The sequence below is a fragment of the Haemaphysalis longicornis genome, unplaced genomic scaffold (assembly GCF_048455015.1).
Source record: "Haemaphysalis longicornis isolate Haplotype H1 unplaced genomic scaffold, Haemaphysalis longicornis Haplotype H1 scaffold_2, whole genome shotgun sequence".
Classification (NCBI taxonomy): domain Eukaryota; kingdom Metazoa; phylum Arthropoda; class Arachnida; order Ixodida; family Ixodidae; genus Haemaphysalis; species Haemaphysalis longicornis.
The window spans coordinates 40,000,928-40,022,638 of record NW_027526295.1 but is presented as its reverse complement, the minus strand read 5'-3'; the positions used below and the strand labels follow the sequence as shown (position 1 = coordinate 40,022,638).

The window sequence follows — 21,711 nt, the reverse complement described above, 5'->3', positions numbered from 1 at the left end:
CGTCGGCTGTGCAAACCAATGAGTTGCTCTTCATCCAGGTACAATTCGCAGATATTCGACGAGCTGGAAATCAAAGCGGAAACTGAGGCGGCAGCGGCTTTTTGTTGTTTTTGCGCCCATTCCCGCTCCTGTTCGGGCCGAGAGTTCTCAATTCACGGTCTTCTTCCTTGAAGTGAACGACATGCCTCCGTCCCATAGCAATTTAAAACTTCGAAGTCCTCGAGCTTTATTCCAGCGGACAAACATCGTAGTCACCATGCTGCCGGTGTAACGCACCCACCCAGAACCAAACCATTCTATTATAGAGGACAGCTGTCAGGGCGCATTGAGCCATGGACTTCCACGTTTCAATCTCGCACAAGCACAACGGGCATTACCGGTAGCGACATAAAGCCCAGCTGTGCATGCACGTCCTCTCTCTTTACACCCCCACCCGGTGCATGCAGAAACCAGCAACCGGTGATGGGTGCATATTTACGCGTGAAATACCTAGGCGTAAATGTCGCTCGGAAAGCCTTTCAAGCTAAACAAGAAATACTGGTTTACGCCGGCGTTCCAACCGGCCAAGTAGCTCAACGCAGCAACTCGACGAGGTGGAATTTGAGGCGGCAACGGCAGCGGCTATATTTTTGGTTGCGGAGGTTTTCAGTCGTTTTTTACCCTCGTTCGCGCTTGATTCTCCCAAATCATATTATAACGGTGCTGCCATCATTGTCAGCCAATTGTGCAACTTGTGAGAGAGGCGTCGGTGGTGGCGATGGGAATAACAGCAGTAAAAGGGGGGCCGGCGGGGGCGAGGTGGAGCCCCTGGGCTGCGCTGAGTAAAGCAGCTTCACAGGAATAAAACCTGGAGAGAGGGGTATACATATACTGCTTCTCAGTAAAAAGTCACATGACGAATACTATCCTCCCTCTTGCAAAATTTGTGCTAAGCGCGAACTGCATTGACCATTGCTATACTCCCGAATGAGAAATGTGCGCGCTGCCTGAACAGCAGTCTTACAGCTCTAGGCCAAGCGCATATCTTCTGGGTCTAATGATGTTATCCCGTCATCAGTGAACACACGGCGCCGCGCGCTACTCTGGCGTTATCTGACATCACTGCGATACCCCCGAGAAGGTTGTTGCAAATTGTGTTTGAACCTCCCGCGCAAATCTCACGTGGTTCGGATGAGCCATTAACGGCGGGCAGCGTCTGGTACAAAAGGGGAGGACGTTAGACATACTGAGCCATGGCGACGCGCTGGCAGATGACGCCTTAGCGCGCTTTCCAGCCTTCCCCTGACACAGAGGCAAGACACTCCTATCCATCTTCTGTCTCCTGGAGTGGCTCGTTCGCTCACTCGGTTACGCGGAAATCGGCCCCGCATTTGGCTGACCCAAGCAAGGGGCGCCAAATGGTTGGGCCCTAAATAACAATTCCACAGACGCTGGCTTGGTCTCGCCGCCCATGTGCATGGCGACGTTGTCCGGGGGATATTCTCTCTCTGTCGTTTTGTCTCTCGCTTTCTCTCTCTCTAGCTCTACCTAGTATGACTCTAGTTGCCCTACCCATACAGGTATAGAGTGGGGCCTGCTCCGGAACTAACCATAATCCCGTATACCTAAGAGGCTACAACGTTGCTAGTAAGGCTCTCGGGGACACAAACAGCACTCCCTCACCGGAGAAGGATCTGGCCACCCAGATATAGTAGCTGGTCGCTACCTCCCTTGACTAAATAACTCAATTCTTGGCCCTCAGTCCCCAGGAGTGTAGATCACCTTTCCACGGTGGTGGTCGTAACAGCGGTACAGCAGAGGGTGCTAGGAGTCCCTGGGGGCAGACAGCCTAGAACCTGACCCTGGTAACGTTGAACGCACGCACCTTGCCTTGTGAGGGAAGCTTAGCAGTACTACTAGATGAGCTCTCGAACATAAGTGGGATTTTATAGGGTTAAGCGAAGTTAGCAGGACAGGAGAAGGCTTCATGAAACTCACCACCGGTTGTATTCTGCTACAGTGGACAAGAGGCAAGGACACCTGCTGGGATTTTTAAACCACAGAGAAACAGCAGATACGTCGGAGGGAGTTTTACATTACCGAGAGAGTCGCGGCTGTTGTGATGAAGGTAAACAAGCGATGCAGAAGAAAGATAGTAAAGGTATATGCACCAACAATAAGCTGTGATGATGAAACCGCGGACAGTTTCTACGCGGACATCTAATCAGTAATGAAGAAGGCAAAAACACGGTTTGCGATTGTAAGGGGGGACTTTAGCGCAAAGGGCGGTGAGAAGCAAATGGTAGAAAGGTCAGTAGGAAACATCGGTATACGCAATCGCAACGGCGTAGGAGAAACACTGGTGGGATTTGCAGGGAGTAATCAGCTATGGTTGATGAAAACATTCTCCTTCAAGCGAAAGAATAGGAAATGGACATGGAAACCTCTCGATGGTAGAACAAAAAACGAACGCAGGTATTGTGCAAGACGTAGAGGTTCTAAGTAAGATTCGGGGCGGTGATCACAGGGTGGTTAGACGCAAGCTAAGACTGCATCTCACACGACAACGAAGGAAACTCGTGAAAACAAGGAATCCTCGGGTAGAGACAGTCACAGCCAGATAGCATGAGTTTAAAATAACTATTCAAAACAAATTTCCGCTTCAAAACGAGCAGAACGAGGTCAGTGTAGACAGGCAAAATGGCAACTCAACATCGGCTCGCAGTGAAACAGTAAAACCTGTTGGAGAAGCAACAAGTAGGAAACAAAATGGAACTCTAACGAAGAAACTGAAAGAACGAATTGCCAAACGTAAGAACATGAAAGTGTAAAGTACGGTAGATCAAATGGAATTACCAGAGGCGTCGAACGTGAATAATGGAAGTAGAACAAACTACATTCGTGCATATAAGATGGAAGTCATCGAGAACCACTACGAATACGGGGAAGCTTGAAAGCAACTAAGAGAAAGATAGCCATCAGCAAGGGTAGGGTGTAATTACTTAGGGTCGAACAGGAACAACGCACTTAGGGTCGATTAGGCACAACGTGAAAGAGATAACAAGAAAGCAGTACTATTCCACAGAAGACTGTATTGCGGTGACGTTAGACAAGAGACAACTACTGATAGTTCGAGATCAACTTGCGATGTCACACTAGTAACTAAAGACGAAGTTGGAATCGCTCTCAAAAACACGAAATTAAGAAAGGCTGCAGGTGGCCACAACCTAAACAGATATTATACTGGAAAAGCTTGCTTAACTATTCTCGGAATGCTTCAAGACCCAAGAAGGGTCAATAGCCGTGAAAAACTATTTCCGTTTTCTGATTCATAAGAAGGCAAATTCCAAGGACCGCAAGAATTACAATCCTCTCAGCCTGCTCCCAGTTGTTTACGAGCTGGTTACCAAAGTTGTATTTCGCCGCATAGAAGACACCCTGCATTCCAAACAACCCAGAGAGGAAGCTGAGTTTAGTTAATGGTACTCAATCATGGATCACATCCATGTTGTCAATGAAGTGATACAAAAATCCGCAGTGTGCACTAAACCCTTTTACATGGCGTTTATAGATTAAAAGAAAGCGTTTGAGTCAGTACTCATCGCAGCCGTGCTAGAAGTACTAAACGATCAGGGAATTGGGGAAACTTGCATAGTTTTAGGAGACCTCTATAAGGAAGGCACGGGCAGGGTAACCCTCCACAAGCAGAGCGATAAATTTCCGATCCTAAGGGAGTTAGACAGGGAGATACCATCTCGCCAAAACTATTCACAGCATGTCTGGAGGGAGTATTTAAAAAGCTTTACTGGGAAAGTGTAGGGCTAAGGATAAACGAATACTTTATTTATTTATTGATTCATGTATTTATTTATTAAAATACTCTCAAAGCCCGAAGGCGTTACAGAGAGGAGTGGTTACATTTCATACAATATTAGTTACGGCCGTTTTGAATGATGTAGGATGCGGAATGCTGGCGATGGAGGCGGGGAGGTGGTTCCAGTCGTCGCAGGTCTTGGGAATGAACGAGTGACAGTAAGGGTTTGGGCGACACTGAGAAACCCCTACCTTGAACCTGTGATCGTTTCGTGCAGAGTTGTAGGATGGAGCAGAAATGAGAGCCTGTTTTAGAATGGGGTCAGTAAAGTAAATCTTATGAAAGAGGCACAAGCGCGCAATTTTCCTTGTAGGAGCAAAATCACTGAGTTTAAGTGATTTAATTGACGTGACGCTAGCGGTTCGCGAGTAGTTTGTGACAATGAATCGAGTAGCCCGGTTTTGAATGGCTTCCAAGGATGAAGACAACACCACCATATGAGGGTCCCAAATCGATTATGCATACTCTAATTTAGATCTAACAAGGCTTTTATATAGTACGGGTTTTATATAGTAAGAGTTTATAGTAAGGGTTTTATATATATAGCCATTTATATTTTGCGGACGACCTAGTCTAGATGAGTGAAACAGCCGAACACGTGCAAGCAATGCTTGAGGGACTGCACTTAGAAAGCACGATCATGGGACTGAAAAAGATGAAGGAAGCTCACACTAGTGCGTGAGCCTCGAAGGTAGCGAAGCCGTACACAATCTACATTAACGACTATCACGAAGGTTTAAGTCCCTTTTGCAGCCGATTTGCTTCTACTTCACTGCTGCAACGACCTTTACTCCATTACTGTTTCTATGCGTGTGATGGTCTTGCAATTTTTTGAAGTGATAATTATTGGGCATCACCTTTGAGGGGCTAACGCTGTGGCATGGCTTTCTCGTTCCTAGCAATTGTTGCCACGATTGTGGCGAACGCTGGAGTCTTTCTCTTGCTGAGCAAGTGTTTCCACGATTACAGCGAACGCTGGAGTTTTTTACCAGTCTTGGCCACTCTCTCTTAGTGGGTATTCTTGGCTTGACAAACGTACGCCGCGGATGCTGGGCGGCCGCCGCCAGGCGCGCACACACGAGCTCTCTCGGCATTTTGTTGGTTTAAGAGCAACACTTTTAATCTCTACCCGCCAACGGTTCTTTCACGGCGTGCGGGACAAGAAACTCTCAACTCGGCGGAGGCGATGGCGATGGGGGGAGGGCAGGTGAGGGTTTAACTCATGCAGCACACTGTAGATAGCACAGAGAATTAACCAGGCCTTCCCAACGCGGAGGTGCCTGTGTAACCGGCGGGCGCGTCGCGGTACGGCTTTGTCATCTGCTTTAGCGACAGTTGTTTGGGGCCTGTTTTGGTGCAGCTTCGAGTCCATTGTGCGCTTCTTTCGCACGGCTTGATAAACCTGATCGGTGGCAACACCTGGGTAACCAGAACCCGACGAAATTAAGTGGTCGTACGGCAAAGATACGTTCAGGATTGGTTTGCAGGGCGGGAAAACAAAATGTAGAGACCACATAGAGATCTGGCCGCTAGAGAAACGCTACCTTTTGCGCACTGATTACCACGGATGGGACTTAGTTTTCTAAATTGGGGAATACCATTTCGGTTGTTTTTGATTCAGTGGCTGGGGAGGGCTCTGGCACTTTTGGGAGTGAATCCCAGGTAATGGCTGGCAGAATCACTGGTGTCACTCTTTGTAGAGCCACGAGTCCGAATTCAAGTGACGTCGCATGGGCAATTGTTGTGATGTCGTTTACAGCTTCGCTTTCCAACAACCTTCACATCGTGGATTGGAGCCGATTTTTATCTGCCGGATGGCCGACGCAATTGTAGCCAATCTGGCTAGGTGGGTATGTTTGGCTTGATAAACGCGCGCAGGAGTTGCTGGACTGTCATTGCGAGGCACGCACGCACGAGCGCTAGGCATTTTCTTGGATTTGTTAACGGCCGGGCGCTCGCCGCGATGCCCACGCTGGGCTGCGTGCCCTCTCCGATTTCTCGGTATTTTTAACGGCGGTCGTGCAAACACATAATATGCTAAACAGCTTCCTGTTAACATGAATAGACATTAATCTAAATAAATGAGCAATGAGCATGCCAATAACGTCATAATAAGCTTAGGAAAATAAACGCCTGAAGAAGTAAAAGAATATAACTACCTCGGACAAATGGTTAGTGTTGGCCCCAAACACGATAGATAAATCAGGCGCAAAATGTGCATGGGTTGCGAAGCACTGGGCAAGCCCTCCCAAATAATGAAAAGTGATGTACCTCTGCCCTCAAAAGAAAAATCTTCAACTTGTGCATACTGCCGGGGATGACATACAGAGTTGATACTTGGAATTTTCCAAACAACTAGAAAGCAAATATAGGTCGGCACAACGGGCCATGGCACGAATTATCGGCACAACGGGCCATGGCACGAAATAGCAGTGAGGAACAGGAAACCAGCTACATGGATTAAAGACAATCTAGAACGTATATCATAGTTCAAATAACGGAACAGAAATAGACTCGGGCTAGCCATGGTGTGAGACGAGCCCACAAGCGGTGGACAATTATGGTAACAGAGTGAATACCATAAAATGGGTGTCGAAAAAGAGGAAGGACATTAACCTGCTGGAGGGATGAAATGGGGGAATTGGGGGGCAAACTGTGGACTCGAGCTGTGCAGTACAGGAGGGGTTAGAGCTCAGTGGGAGACTCCTTTGTCTTGCAGTGGACCGGAGTAGGCTCATGGTGGTCATGATTTTCATGATGATGAGAGCACGAGTTTTAGTTGAAAGGGGCACCCTTGATGCCACCTTTCATCACCGTGATATAAGTGGAGTGGCTGTTAGCCGAATTTCTGTGCCATTTTATCTAGGCGCGTACGTTAGTCAGGCGAGTGTGTTTGTCGATCCCAAGAAGATTTCCTGTATACGTGGTCCTTGATTGTGAGCTGTTTTGTGCACTTTCATCCCTTGCGCTTTTTAGATGCGAAGTATCTCCAGGTCGGGGCTATGTCCCTCCCTTGACGTTGTCGTTGTTGCGCCATCCACACCCCCACTCCGCATGCTCGGCTTGCTGAACGCCCGGCCCCTTCTACGGCTCCTGGAGCGAAAGTGTTGCCGGTTTCTTCCTGGGCCGGCACGATACGAGCACGCTTCATGCACCTTCGACGTTGCATCGTTGTCGGCAGCGGCGTGCATCGGCGAGTTTCGGCGGGCCATTAATACAAGCAGCCCGCAATCATCCGGGGAACGTGCATCGACCTCATATTCTGAAACTTTAGGGTTCATCCACTACAACAGTCCTTGACTTTACACTTCACACAACACAAGGCGGTCAAAATCAAAGCGGAACTCAAACCACAGCTCAACGTTACCTATGTTGAACATGATGACGATACTGCTTAAGTAAAGACAAACTCATACCACGAATAACGTATCTCTTTCTCTCTCTCTCTTTATTACCTCTCCACTCTAATAAGCCCCCGTCCAATAAAATTACACCACCTTCCCGTAGGGGAACCCTCAGTAGTATGCCAAACAGCCATGGGGTCAACGAAATATCCCATTTCGTAGTTACAGTAAGTGAAAAGTGTGTGTAGTTACCAAGAAAACGAAGCCGTAAATACAAAGGTAGCTACGTACCTCAACGTCACGGAAACGCAATTTCCCATTTCGTAATCACGAGAAGTGAAACGTATGGTAGTTACCACTAAAACCAAACGGTAAATAGTATAACGGTAGCTACGTACCTCAACCTCGCGGAAACGACCAACTGAAAACTAATCGGCACTTGAATCGACCCCATGCCTGCTTCGCATACTACTCAAGGTTCCCCTTCGGGAAGATGGTGTAATTTTTGTCTACCTTTTTTTATATGATGCCCAGTGCTGTATGTTCTTATGTTCAGTGTCTTATGTTCAGTGTCTTAAGAACAGTATCTTATGTTCAGTGTTTGTATGCCACCTTCTTGATATTAAACTTTAGTGGTTGGGCCAGTTACCGCCCTTTTGTGCCGTCCCTTGTCTTCGTCTAATTCGCGCTGGTTCCATCGAAGGGGCCTTTACGTCACCCTTAGCATCCGCAACATGGTACTATTGTACACCTCACCGGCAAAATAAGCTTATTTCAATCCAATACAATTCATTGCGTCGCAATGACGTTCAGCCGCCTGTGCGCAAGCTGCGAATTTTTATCGTTTCGCTTGCACATTGCTTCGGCAAAGAGGGTTATCTCTCAGCGGTGACTAGGGTGTCTGTGCAAGGGGTTCCGCGCACGCAAAGCAAGTTACTACGTGAGGGTTTTACGAGTGGTATATGAAAACAGAGCGCTTAGTGAATTTACCGTAAAGAAAACAACATGAATACTTGATGCAAGCAAACTAAAGCAGTGCTTTGCCAGGTGATTTGAGGCGAGTGGTTCATAGCCTCACCTTCGATTGCGCGCTGGCTCGGCTGCCTGTACGTGCGCCTTTGCGGCAAGCTAACGTATGAATCGAATCACGCCGAGCAGCTAGCTATATAGGAGGCCACCAACTATCAAGCAAAAGCAAACTTCCGCAGAGCCCTGTGTTTATGGCTTTTGCCTCCGCTCGTAATAACTAGGTTTAGATGTGTAACCCTCGGCTATTATTTGACTACAGTGCCGACGTGGTCTAGAACAATACTTCGTTGTTTCCAATCCCTCCTATAAAGCGGGTGCTTTGTGGAAATCGTTTTGTACTTCGACACACCTCACTACACTCAAGAAAGCGAGAATATTTCCAGCGCAGAATGTTCGCTGCAAAATTATGGAGTTATGCCAATCTCGACGTTCGTTTCTTTTGCTTGGTGCTTATTTGGGAATTCTCAACTTCCAGATAAACCTTTTTGGGGTGATCTTCTACTCTATTTTTTCCGTGATGCACCACTTCCTGGTAAAGGTTTTACTTATCGAAGAAAAAACCAATATTGGTTATCTGATTGCAGAACACAACGGATGGCCTGTAATATTCGACGCTTGATTGCGACTCTTCCAACAGTGTCTATATTGTACTACAAGGATCTTTTTCTTTCTAATTCAAGATATCTTCGTGGTTGTAAAACGTCCGACCTTCAATAACTCACCTGATGTACTTGCAAAAGTCGGACGCGCATCGGTCACCACTTGATAAAAAGAAAGAAAGGTAAGTTTTTGTGGTAGTTGGGCCACAACCATGAAGGTGTCCTTCACTGAGTTGAAACGGTTAAGTTCTGACTACACTTAAATGTGCGCGCTTGGCATGTCGCAATGTATACTCCGTAATAGCATCTATTCCTGCTTCAGCGTGATCAATTACCGCGTAAATCTTGGTGTGGATATACTGCCCGATATCTGCCCGTTTACAGCTTTGTTGCTGACCACACCGGCACCTCTATCGTGGCCTGCCTGTGTTGAACGCTACAAGGGTTATTCCCAAAGATTTTTTTCTGGTTAAGAATTGTTCAAACAATCTAAGATAAAACATGCACGACGTTTACTGTGCATACAGTCTCAAGAAACACGTTAGTTCAGATAGCATGACATTTTTCATAAAACCTTCTTCCCCCAAACGCGTGAAAGTGTGTAACAGTGGATATTCGCTACACTTTTGTGAAAGCAGACACCAATGTTAGGAGACATTGTAACAAATTTCTACTGAAAATTTTCTTTGTCTGGAATACACAAAAAATCTGAAAGAACTCACACGCTGGCTTTCTAATGCATTGAGTTCTTAGCAGCTTGTCTAGAGTGTGAGTTCTGTACAGCCAAATAGAGGCGCGTAGAGAAAGACATTGAATTGTTTTATTCGTTTTAAGTTTTAATTTGCTTTTTTTGTCAAATATGTAACTTTAAATCATTGCAGCGATGAAGTGCTTTTACTTTGGTAATTATGTTTTTTTTTTCAAAGGTGCAGGGCGCACTGCAGAATTTCTGTTTCCGCTATATTTTATTCGTACTTTTAACGTTATTTTTGTGGACTTTCTTGGGCTTTAATTTTTCGGGGAGATGTATGGGTTGCATAATTTTGATTTCGTCAATCGCTTGTGAAAATTTTTGTTTTTATATTTCTTAAGTTTACTTTTCCAAAATTATGTCCGAATAATTATACCCATTTGTGCTACTATAAGTTAATTCTGCTAAATCTCTGGCAAGTGATGGTTCGCAATTTTTCTATTTTTGATTCGTATTTAGAACGTTCTTTTGCAGACTTCATTCGTTTATTTTTCGATTTTGGGGGGAGATGTAGAAGGTGCATATTTCGAATTTTGCAGATCACTGTTCCTTACAAAAATTTCTATTTCACCAGGAAAGTGTTTTATGCCGGGTTGGAGCAAGACCTCACCCACGCCATATCCGTCGCAGACATGACATCGCCAGAAAATGTTTTATTGACGCGGCGGTGCTAGAATGTGAGCCCCCGATCATTCTCAACGCAACGGGATGTGTGAAACACTCTTCCAACTGTGCTACGAACTCGTTTTTTTATTCATTACTGTTTTTGAAAAACACACGTCAAGTCAAGGATAGATTAAAAAGCTTCTGCCAAGCTTAGCCTAACGGAAAAACTTAAAATAAATATCACAAGTACACGGCTGTTCCTAAAGTGGCAGCCATTCATTGTCAGGGTCTTGTAACTTCTGGATCTCGTAAAGCATGGTTATCTTTTGTGCAAAGTACTTGCTCACAGTGAGCGCTTCAGGATTGGCACGGCGTACAGCCATCCTTCAGCTCCAAATGGCATGCAGGCCTAGAGCCATGAAAAGATCTTACGGTACACTACTGTCACTTTGTACCGAAACGGGCGGGCGTTTCTTTAAAGTCCTTTGCAACAAAACCCAGAAAAAAATGACGTTCCAGCACTTTGTGAACACATCCTCAACGGTTTCTGACTTCCCACATCATGTGCAATTTGTTGACCAGGCAAGAAACAGACCTTTTCTTCTATTTAAGTTTTAAGGGGGGGTGTGGTGGTGTGCAACGTAAAGACAAATGTTTTCACAGGCGCTGGGATAGACCCCTTTTTTATGAATAAACATTCATCTGCTCATGGTGTAGGGCCATTTCACTTTCGTATTGTACCGATTCCTAAAAAAAGAGAGATAAACCACACTTTTTTTTGGTTTTTCAAAATTCTCTCGCACCAAATATCTCCATTCATGCTAGCTATTATAATAATCAAGGATGTTACTTCCGTCAAATCTGCAAATTTGTGGAAATGCAGGGCACATACACGATTCGCCGCTTTCCCTGTTTTTAATTGGCATTTCCCACGCCTTTTGAAAATTTTCTTTTTTATTCTGCGGTTTTGGGGGGATATGCATAACACGCATAATTTTTCTTTTGTGAAATTCTTTTTTGTAAAATTGTATTCTTCTTTTAATATTTTTCATTTTCAAAATTAGGCCTGACAAATTCTCTCCCTTTACGCTACCATAACAAATGAGGGTTTTATTTCCACCAAATCTGCCTTTTCGTGCAAAGGCAGGGCGATCCACGGTCCTTGCTGTGAAGGTACGCGATAAACAATGCTACGCACAAGAAGTTGACGGGTCAATACACTCACGCCCCGGCGAATACACGGTGTTGTATTCAAAATCGGAGTATTATTTCGCGCACGCTTGATGAGAGAGAGGCAGAGTTTATTGAGATAAGCTGGTTATTGTATGCGTCTCCCAAGAGTCCTTCAGCTTTGTCAGCATCCTCCGCCATTCATATGGCCCAGAATACGGCCGCCCATTGCTCTACTTAGATAAACCTGTGACCTGGTGCTGCTCCTGCGGGCAACCTAGTAGCCTGTTGGCTAGGTCTGCCCTGTCTACTTTTGTGGGACTTCTCAAAACGTTCCCCTTTATAGCAGTATCGATATGATACAAGCGACGAGTGTAAATTTATTTGTGGTCGTGTCCATGCATTCGATTTCACCAGACTCGTCCCAGTCTACTCAGCGACGTCTCAGTCGTCTCAGTAATGATTTGTGACATTTCTAAGTGACTTGAAGAGTCCGTGCCGCACTTATGGGAGCGTATTAGTGAGTGTAGTGTTAGAGTCGATGTTTTCTCAGACATTGAACCCTCGACCGCCATCGCAAGCGGAATCGCGTTCTATGCCGGGCCGGAATTTTCAGGTACTTATATCAGATGCTTATTCCCGGTCCGTGCCGGACACTGACTTAAGAGCGCAAGACAACAGGAACACCAGAGCGCCCCCCGACAGGTTACCCATTCAATGTTTGACACGCAACCAAGAGTAGCTGAAGTATTCATAAATATGTTTTTTTGCGGACGCTACGTACACTACCTATTTACTTCAGAAATGGACCCGCTAACCTCAATGACGGGAACATTGCACTTATTCCAATCTGGGTGTCAAATCTGATTTACCCCATCTCATTTGGTCATGCTGATACTTCCAGGAGCATCGAACACTGCTTTTATTGTGCCACACCCCGCTTAGCTTCTATGAAATATCAGACACTATATGTTCCTGTAAGCTTACTTTGGAGCTCGCTAGATTTATAATTAAGAGTGGTCTTGCGAGGGTGGTCTGGCAGGGTAGCCCCTAGTCCTTCACGCTGATTGGGAAATTGTTAGTTGCAACGAAGAACTGAAAGTTATCGTAGTCTGAGTACCCCTTCCATCAGAGACCCAACCACCCCATCATTTGCTTCGGCTTCCCTGTCAAATAAAAGCTGAGACTACCACACTTCTCCCGGTTTTCAGGTGGCTGCCACAGCTGCTGCAATCCTGTCATGTCCGTGGCTGGGTTTAATTTCACACCGGATAAAGCTTTCGTCTGTGTAGTGCACCCACAGTACCGGGAAAGTAGTAGTTATTCGAGAAAAGGAGTTACGAAAAGAACAGGGGCGGCGATATTGTTAAACTCAATTTGAAGTTAGCTGCACAAAATCCTGCCTGGGGAATAAGGAGCGGGTAGTGAAATGGTATAAATGAGAGGGAAAGGACACAGAAAAACAACGATAGAGGGAGAAGCTGAGATCGAAGCTATTGCTAAAGCAATCGCCCAAGGCCGGCAGGCAGGTGCGAGGCTACAGCCGCGGTGCCGGATCCGTGTTCTCCAGTTAGCCTAAAATGCGCCAGTAGACTACCCAAAGAAAGCGTCCGGAACAGCGGAGTATCGCGTATCCCTCGGGGTGCCACTTGGCACTACAAGTCACTGCATTTCCGCCCGGAGTTTGTCATAGGCGTGTCGTACTTATGGCAGGCGCTGAGCAGGTGCTCCAACGTTTCGTGTTCAGGGCAGCCGCCGCATGGGGGGATCACCCATCAGCCCTGCCGGTGAAGGCGGGCTGCTACGTTGTGGCAGTTCAGCCGCATGCGTGGAAGGATTGCGCGCACGTCCTAGCTGATGCATTCAGTCAGAACTAGTGGGGCGTGGGCGTTAATGACTGCTGGGTGTGGGTGCATCGCCGTTACTTTCCGGGCCAGGATGAACCGAGTAGCGTCGAAGGACATCTCGTCACATGTGGCAGGTGTAAGCGGGCCGGCAGTCGGGTGACGAACAACGGTTATTAAGGTTGCAACGGAGTAGATATAGGAACGAAGGGTGATGTAACAGGTCACGTGATGTTAGCAAAAGGGACGGTTACGTCAGAGTCACTCAGCCGTGCTACATCTCCCCTTTCTTAAGGAAGCAAATAATTACAATTGTCTTTCAGGTTGGGGGTAGCGGCAGGGCTCCCTGCGTGCCCTTGTGCTTCTGCGTAACTCTTGAGAGGGCCAGGAAGCGTCTTGTTGCTCGGACTCAGCGGGAGTGGCAGGAGGACTTTCTTCGCGAAGTGGCGGAGGTGCTTCTCGCAGATGCTCACGAGTGCGTCGAAGTTCCTGACCCTCTTCCGTTTTCACCAGCAAGGATCGCGGCGTCTCAGCTGGCCGCAGAAAGACCGAAAGACCGCAGGTGTCGAGGTCTTTTCGTGGGTGTCGTATGCAGTCACTCGTTGCCCAGGTGACAGAGGAGGCAGGTTCCTGGAGCCGTGGTTGTAGTAGATCCTCTAGCGTTGGCGGACCTCCTGTAGGCGGTTGTGAACGGCTCGGTTGGGCATGACCTCCGGCACCAGGTGGCTTGTGGGTACGGGCAGCAGGGTCCTCGTCTGCCTTCCCATCAGTCTCTGCACTGGGGACTTCAAAACAGCATCGCGATGTGTATTACGCCATTCGAGCAGATCCATGTGGAAGTCGGGCGTTTTAAGAGAGCACTTTTTTAGTAGTTTTTTTGCTTCTTGCACTCCCCTCTCCGTCATCCCATTTGAGCGTGGATGATACGGGCTTGACGTTACGTAGATAACACTTCAGTTTATGTAACATCACTTTGAATTCGGTGCTGTTGAATGACGGCCCGTTATCGCTACACAGTTTAAGCGGTAATCCATGCACAGCAAAAGTCTCGGCGCACCACCACTTAAGCAGGTTGGCAGTAGCGTGGAGGAAAAAAAAAGTTTAGGAGGGAGCGTCACGTGACTATCGTGAAGACTAGTCATAAAAACTAAAAAGAAAAAACTGATCGGAGATGCCCCACCTCACGTGATAGGCAAGCGGTAGTTCTTTGTGCCTCACGTGGCCGCCCGCCTGCCCGCGCAATGCTCCGTCGTTCCGTTTCGTTGCCGGGCCGTCCGGGTATTTGGGTTTCGGCGACGAGTCCCCGTCCGGGCGTTGCGCGCAGCGCTGCCTGCAACCCTAAACTTCCACCGGCTGATCGTGCAGGCAAAGTGTTCAGCCGGGAGAGACAGAAAACATCTTGGTTTATTGAGCTCTGGGATCCGTCGAAGTGCGCCGCAGCCGAAGTGTCGTGTTCCGCCACAGTGAAAAGTGGAGATGTAGTACGACATCCGTCCCTCACATTTTATTTCACACAACACACCTCTCTTCCTTGGTTCTGGTCATTTTATCTTTTCACCTTCCAGGCGTAATTCAGCGTTCGTTACCCATACACCTATCGCACGGATTGAGCACTACTCGGACAACCAGCCTGCGTTCTGCCTGCGACGCGAGGCGGAAAATGATTTGTTCTTCCCGCGCCCGCACCCAACATCAGTGGTTCTGCACCTTTTGTTCTCCAGTGCACTGAAGGCGAGAGCAATGCAACAAGACGACGTCACGACAATCGCGGCACGTACAGCCGTGAGCTGAAGTAAACGGACCACGGGAGCGGTGTCCAAAACTAATCGCTGCGCCGTCTGGTTGCGCGGCGCCGGCTGTCGAGACCGCGCACCGCGCAGGCGCGGCCTACCGGTACAGCACACATGCCGCTATCGCTAGCTTCTTCGCGATTGTCTCACTCTCCGATAAATTGACGCGAGGGGAACCGCGCTGCCCTTCTGCTGTCTGTTGGTAAACACACCCGTGGAAACAGCATGCTCCCGCAATCGGAAGCAACGCGGCTCCACCGGCAGAGTTGGCGCACTGGTGATTATCTCGTGCTTGTAGCTTCATTTTTTGCACCCCCCCCCCACACGTCCTCTATTGAAGGAGAAAATGAAACTGAAAAAAATAACTGCGCAGTCGAAGAAAAAGAGGCAAAACACTATCTTTGTCGGTTTTTAGGATAGATGCTAAATTAGAGCCTCCCGAGAATATCAGCGTACTCGAAATATTATTGGTGCTGAGCTTACATGCTAAGGTTTTGAAAAATACTGCTGTGTTTAGGTATGTACTGCATTGCCTTATGAAACTTTGTTTGTCGTATGCAGCATATGTGCCATTTCGCAATTGCTCGGGATAATTCTGTTTCGCAATTTCTTCAAGTTCGAGGCACCGAAACATACATTGAATGTTCAAAAACTATAATGTGATATCAGAAGCCATTGAACCACGCCTTGAATACCCAGTGACTATCGAAACACATGCAAACTACATTTTTCAACTAGATTTACTGGCGGAAGCCTGTTTCAGTAGGGCACAAGTTTTCCCTGCATCAGGCGCAAACACATCAAAGCAAGCAAAATAGCCCGTACACTATGTTGAGCTAAGAGAAAGCGTGCACGCTGGTTGGTCACTTCTTTCGCATGTATTTACTGAAATGCTTTCCTGCTTCGGCCTTGTGATACCGAAGAATAAAACGACGGGTGGAAGAAATGCTGTGCCCGAGGGCGCGGGTTCGATTCCCGCCAGCGGTAGCCGTTTTCCTGATGGAAGAAACATCCCCCTCGCGAGGGGCACGATCAAATGCAGAACATTTCCGGGGGCGCACGACGTTAAGTAGTTTGCGTTATTTTAATGTTGTTGCACTTGTGGCAACTGCTGACGAGAAAGCGCGGCGATGAGTGCGTTCCAGCCTCGCCGACAGCCGCCTTTATCACGCCACGATCGCGCCACGCGCGCGCGCGATGCTGACGTCACGATCCCGCAACAGATGTTTTTGATCCCGCGACGCGCGCGCCCCCACCTGTTGGGTGCGAACCGGCCGCGTAGAGAGCGCGCGATGCGAGCGGAGAGTAGGCAAGGAGGAGCGGGGCTGACGAGATAGCGCGGCGATGAGCGCGTTCCAGCCTCGCCGACAACCGCCTTTATCACGCCACGATCGCGCCACGCGCGCGCGATGCTGACGTCACGATCCCGCCACAGATGTTGTTGATCCCGCGACGCGCGCGCCCCCACCTGTTGGGTGCGAACCGGCCGCGGAGAGAGCGCGCGATGCGAGCGGAGAGTAGGCAAGCAGGAGCGGGGCTGACGAGATAGGCGGCGATGAGCGCGTTCCAGCCTCGCCGACAACCGCCTTTATCACGCCACGATCGCGCCGACAGGGCGCACGTGCGAGCGATGCGGACAACTGCGGACGCTAAGAACGGGTGACATCGTAAGTTAAAGAAATGCGCTGAATTTAAAAAAGGCTACGGGCCCAACGCAGCCACAGCCCGCTATGTGTGGCAGCGTAGCACCATTATCGCATATCAGGTGAGTCGCATAGTTTTCAGTCATAGGGCGGTCCCCGGCAGTGTTCCCTTAACTGCGCAGTGTGATTCCCCTGGCGCTGATTTATCGAAGCAAGAAGCAGTCGCGAAGAAGCTAGCGATAGCGGCATGTGGGCTGTACTGGTAGGCTGCGCCTGCGCTGTGCGCGGTCTCGACAGCAGGCGCCGCGCAACCACATGTCGAAGCGATTAGTTTTGGCCACCGCTCCCGTGGTCCGTTTACTTCAGTTCACCGCTGTACAACGTGCCACCATGCCGGAGCACCGATAAAGCGAATGTATGCAAAAACGCACGCGAGCGAAACCAAAGCTTTTCGCACCACCTCTGAGCTGATGGGACACTCGTTACAGCGCTATGGTGTAATGGGAAGGTGGCGCGATAACTCCCAGCAAAATTCGAAACGCAATCGTCAAAGCACACCTGGCAAACACCACGCACCCGTAGGCCGCTCGCTTGTGAATGGTCACAGCGGTGCGTTCGAGCGTACCCGGCCGTGGTTCCAGCGGTGAGCATCAAATTCGGCTCGCAGCTCGTGAAGGTGCTCCCTGAGCATGGGATCTACGTATCGTGTCTCTTTGAACAGCGACAGTACTTCCACGATACGAGGGTTGGAGCGCAACGCTGGCAAAAAATCTCGTACGGCGCCTTCGGCAACGCCACTCACCTCCACCTCCACCGGCAGCCAGCCGGAGCCACTAAATGCTACCGCGGGCCTGAGAGTGATGCATCTTCCATAATGCATTGCGCGGGAGTAGCCCGAGGGTAGGAGAATGCGGCGTCAGGGGAGGTTGGCTTGCCAAAGCTGGGCCGCCTGACGTCGTGCTCCCCCCTAACAATTTTATTCCTCCATGGCCAGTGGTATGGCGAAATTCCTTTATTTCGAAAAAGAAGAATTAGAAGTCAACTATAATAGCAAGCAAACTGTCGGCCCTCGTAAAACAATAGGTCCATTCCTACAGCCTCCCAAGGTAAGGTTAGAACATCAAGGCTCAACAGCGGCATCTTTGCATTTCGTGGCTGATGATTTTGGCATATTTCGCAGTTTCGGCACAATTGTTCTATGTCGCTCGCCATTCAGGGTCAAAATATAATGCTTCGCGCCAGAGCCTTCATCTTCTCGGCTCCAAGATGTGCGACATGCAGAAGAGCCGATATTTCGTTTTTCATCGAGCGTGGTACGATTACATTGTTGCTGCGAAACAGAAGACCGTCTTGTGCGTGTATCGCCTCCTTATAAGACCAGTAGGTGCGGATGGCTTCTGGAACCTCATGTTTGCTGTCAGGCCAACTGGTCACCGCATATTCCTGCAGCATGAGAAGCACGGGTTCGTTGTTTGTGGCTGCAAGAATGCTTTTCAGACGGGGTTCCGAGGCAGAAAAAAATTCTAGCACATTGACTTGAAACTGCTCCATTTACTCACGCATGCTCACTGTGCTCGGAAAACGCGATAAAGCATCCGCAATAAAAAGATCTTGGTCTGGCTTGTACACCAGTTTGATCGGGTAGCGCTGCAAGTTCAGCCTCATTCGCTGCAAGCGCAGGGGTCACTGATGCAGCGGGTTGTTAAGTATCGGTACCAAGGGCCTGTGGTGAGTCTCTAGAATCACCTCTGCCTGGCCAAACACGTAGTCATGAAACTTAGTGCAACCATGCACTATCGCCAGCACTTCTTTCTCGACCCGCCGCGGTGGCTCAGTGGCTAAGGCGTTGCGCTACTGAACACGAGGTCGTGGGTTCGATTCCCGGCCGCGGCGGCCACTTTTCTCATGGAGGCGAAAAGCAAAAACGCCCGTGTGTACGAGATTTCGGCGCACGATAAAGATCCCTGGGTGGTGAAAATAATCCGGAGCTTTCCACTACGGCGCCCCTCATCGCCTGCGTGGCGTCGGCGAGTTAAACCCTACAATCAATCAATCAATGTCTCTCTCGATTTGCCAGTTGCTTTGCTGCGCATCTGTGAGCGACCGGGACGAAAAAGCGACAGGGCGGCCGTCTTGCATGAGAACTGCACCTACTCCTAATTGGCTTGCGTCGACCGAGAGTGGGAAAGCTGCTTAGGGTGAAAAGCTGCGAAGTGTCATGTTCTGGCACTGCATGGCGAGCGACATAGGACAATTGTGCCGAAACTGCGTAATATGCCCAAAGCATCAGCCACGAAACGCAAAAATGCCGCTTTTGAGCCATGAGGTTCCAACTTTACCCTGGGAGGCTGTAGGAATGGACCTAATCTTTTACGAGGGCCGACAGTTTGCTTGCTATTATTGTTGACTTCTGTTCCTTATTTTTCAAAATAAAGGAATTTCGCCATACCACTGCCAACCTGCTTAAGTCGTGGTGCGTCGAGATTTTTGCAGTGCATGGATTACCACTTAAACTGTGTAGCGATAACGGGCCGCCATTCAACAGCACCGAATTCAAAGTATTTTTACATGGACTTGGTGTTACCCACGTAACGTCTATCCCGTATCATCCACGCTCAAATGGGATGACGGAGAGGGGAGTGCAAGAGGCAAAAAAGCTACTAAAGAAGTGCTCCCTTGAAAGGCCCGACTTCCACATGGCTCTGCTCGAATGGCGTAATACACATCCCGATGCTGTTTTGAAGCCCACAGTGCAGAGACTGATGGGAAGGCAGACGAGGACCCTGCTGCCCGTACCCACAAGAAACCTGGTGCCGGAGGTCATGCCTAACCGAGCCGTTCACAACCGCCTACAGGAGGTCCGCCAACGCTAGAGGATCTACTACAACCGCGGCTCCAGGAACCTACCTCCTCTGTCACCTGGGCAACGAGTGACTGCATACGACACCCACGAAAAGACCTGGACACCTGCGGTCTTTCTGCGGCCAGCTGAGACGCCGCTATCCTTGGTGGTGAAAACGGAAGACGGTCAGGAACTTCGACGCACTCGCGAGCATCTGCGAGAAGGACCTGAAAGACAATTGTAATTATTTGCTTCCCTAAGAAAGCGGAGACGTAGTACGGCTGAGTCACTCTGACGTCACCGGCCCCTTAGCTTGGTATGTTGATTTTTGGCCGAAAAAGAAAGCGCAACCTCGCAAGCCTTCTCTAGTAGATCCGGCAACTTTTCGGTGTCCCTCCTTGAAATGAAGGAGCAATTTCCGCCGTGTTTAATTTGCACATCATTGGTTGTTTTTTCAATGTTTACCGTCGCGCTCCAGTAGTCTAGGCTGCTCACCGTGTTCACTGTTAACGTTTGAAGAAAAAAATCATCGGCGTCTGCGCAGAGTTGCCGTAGTTCTTTCTTTTTGCAAATTTCCGTGAAAGTAGCGCCAATTTGCAAGCTCGAGTGAAGTGGTTGAACCCTCCGCACTTATTGCAAGTTCCGCCAGTGGCGGGGCACCTTTCGCCCTGGTGTGTGCGATAGCCGCAGCTGCCGCAGGCATCGCCTTTCTTTGCAACTGCGTTAACTGCCATGCCGTGCGCAGTCTCAGCGGCTTCGCTGATTTCGCGAAACTGCTGTTTCCCTTGCTCTTGCGTGCGGCAGATATCGATAGTTTTTTGGTACGATGGGTTCTCAGCAATCAATCTCTGCTGCAGGCCCTTGTCCCGAATTACCAGAATAACGCGGCTGCGCAGCATCCTCTCTTGTACTGCCCCAAATTCACAGTTTCTGGCATAATGCGTAGTTCTGTGAGCCACTCATTGAAAGGTTCGGCTTCCCTTTGGGTTCTTGACCCAAATCGGAATTCATGATATGTCAAGTTCGTTTCCGGCTAGTAGAACTCTTTAAATTTAGCAATTTTGACGTCTATGTTATTTTTGTCCTCCTCTGCTTCAAACGTGAAGGTGCTGTATACCTTCCTTGCTTCTTCACCAATGACCACTAGCAACGTGGCTGCTTGCACGTCTTTGGCTTGCTTCGTCAACTGGGTAGCAGTGGAAAATAGCCTGAACTCACTTTTCCAAGTTTGCCATCCATGTCAGGCGTTGCCCGATGTATCCAGGGGCTTTGGTGGCGGCAACATCGCTGACGGCAGGGGGGCTGGCGGCGTGGTAATTTCGACTGGGCACCGCTGCCACCATGTAAGCGGACCGGTAGTCGCGTGAGGAAACCGTTTATTACGGTTGCAACGGAGTAGATATAGGAACGAAGGGTGACCTAACAGGTCACGTGATTTTAGCAAAAGGGCCGGGACGTCAGAGTGGCTCATCCGTGCTACAGCAGGGATCCCCGCCTAACGAGCAGAACCACCTCACAGACAGTGATGCCGGCGTGTAATGGGGATGAGTGGAGCAGAAGGTTGCCGCCGCGAGATTGCATTGTGTGCGGCTGATCCACACCCTCCGCGAGCCGCAGGAGCTGTACGGCTGTTCGGAAAATCCCCCGTGTAGGGAGGGAGTACCCAAAAAGGTCATCAATAGCTAAAATAGCTAATAGTAGTCAGTGCTGTTGACCGTGTTCACTGTTAACGTTTAAAGAAAAAAATCGTCGGCGTCTGCGCAGAGTTGCCGTAGTTCTTTCTTCTTGCAAATTTCCGTGAAGGTAGCGCCAATTTGCAAGCTCAAGTGAAGTGGTTGAACCCTCCGCACTCATTGCAAGTTCTAGTTATTGCAAACTAGATACCGCTGGCCTCCTCGCACCGCGTCCGAATAGCCGACCGGGGCTGCGATTGGGTGAACAGCGCCACGACAAGCCCCAGCTCCGCGCGGGCTACAGGTTCTGTGCACTTGGTGTTGGTAGTGTCTTCGCCAGGGATACTGAGACGCCGAAAATATCTAATATGGCGTCTTATTTTGCGACGCACTCACTTCTGCTCGCTGTTCTGAATTATCAACATCTCTCAAAGCATTCCACACCAGGCAAGATAATTTCAACAAAGGTGAAAGGAGGCGTTGGGCAATGCGACGGTGGTCTGCACATAGAAGCAACGAGGAAAAAGTGCAAGGGCGGTGGTGAGAAACCAGATCACGAGGGGAATA

General features: G+C 48.9%; 1 pseudogene; it reads right to left on the bottom strand.

The window, feature by feature from the left end:
* Positions 1-13,502: 13,502 nt before the first annotated feature.
* Positions 13,503-20,814, bottom strand: LOC144167916 (uncharacterized; annotated as a pseudogene).
* Between the last annotated feature and the right edge of the window lie 897 nt (positions 20,815-21,711).